The following is a 1,336-nucleotide window of genomic DNA, read 5'->3' as shown; positions in this document are numbered from 1 at the left end:
TTGATGCCTCTGATGAGCGCTGCAGCAACAAGTATGGAGCTCAGCAGCAGACAGAGGGCCAAGTGCCAAACTACTGGTCCTGTTTCATCTAGACCACTGGATCTCTGCAGAGCCACGAGACTGAGGAGGAGAGACATCTGGCTGTACAGACACTGCAGTATGACAAGTGTGTGTAAATTTGTGCTTGTTTGTGTGATTCTTACTCCCAGTACTGTTCACTTGGACTCTGCACTGAAACTGAGACCATGTCAGTTGAAGGATGAGTGATGTTTTCCTCAGTCCAGTTGGCCACTAAAACAACAAGGAGAGAGGACCAGTGAAAGGGTTGTTTAAAATATCAGTCTGTGTAATACAGGTTTGATCTGAAGTGGTTTTAAGCTTCTTTAATTTCTCTAGAATGATATAAGATTCACTGTTGTGACTGATTTAAAAAAAAAAAAAAAAAAGCACAGTTCCTGCTTTTGATAAACTTTATAAACTATCATTCACATCAAATTATATCACTTTTTCATCATTATTTCATGTCACCCCACCCAATGAGACTGACAAATCAGCAGAACAGGGGATGAAAACAGCACCTATTGGCGTGTCGCTGCAGTTACGATCAACACTGCTGGAGCAGCTGGACCACGGCAGAGGAAACTGGAAGGAGGCGAACATGTAGTACAAGCTGTAGGCGATGATGACGTTATAGTAAATTGATACGATTAGAGTCACCATAACCATGGCAATGCCAACACCTGTAGAGGTAGAGAGAAGTTGTAAGTAACTGTTGCTGTGAAGAAAGTTCTCATGAAAAGCCTCTCTAAAATGTTGTTAATTTTATCACTTCATGTGTAGGTGCCTTCGACTGCCTTGAAAACTACAGTTGTCTTTGTAAAGAGGAAGGTTTTAATTAAATTAAGTTAGAGTCTCTACCTTAGGCTATACTCCAGAGAACATTAACTACATAACATGGAGGGTACTAACAAAAACATAAATGGCAAATGTGAAAAAGTAACTGGTGACCAGCCAGTGTCTTTATCTTCACAGCCTGTAAGCAGCGATCATATTAACTCAGCCGTCTCCTCCCAAAACCTTTATAGCTCAGTGTTAAGAGGGGAACAATTCAACTAGACTCCTTAGTACAATTGTGTGTGTACTTCAAGAACTTTACTGTTTTCCCCTTTACTTCACTCTCACCTTTAGTTTAAGTAGGGTGTGAATTTTGAGTAAATTTTAAACATGTTTTGAACATATCTTCGTAGCTACAGTAATTCACAGTAGCTCTGTCTATTTATGGACACAAAACCTTAAACCCAAACAACCAAGAGCTTATCTGAAGTCAAAAATGGGC

At 40.0% G+C, this 1,336-nt stretch overlaps 1 long non-coding RNA gene across 1 annotated transcript; it reads right to left on the bottom strand.

Annotated features, from left to right (window-relative positions):
• On the bottom strand, window positions 1-735 carry LOC111651965 (uncharacterized). The gene is made up of 3 exons (XR_015436938.1): window positions 579-735; window positions 204-291; window positions 1-120 (listed from the first exon to the last, which is right to left on the bottom strand). It is a non-coding gene; the product is annotated as an uncharacterized LOC111651965 (long non-coding RNA).
• Between the last annotated feature and the right edge of the window lie 601 nt (window positions 736-1,336).

Source organism: Seriola lalandi, unplaced genomic scaffold (assembly GCF_002814215.2).
Source record: "Seriola lalandi dorsalis isolate HSWRI2012SDOR001 ecotype SW California unplaced genomic scaffold, Sedor1 jcf7180001973397, whole genome shotgun sequence".
NCBI lineage: Eukaryota > Metazoa > Chordata > Actinopteri > Carangiformes > Carangidae > Seriola > Seriola lalandi.
Note: the sequence above shows the minus strand (reverse complement) of the source record. Positions and strands in the feature narration are given on the sequence as shown.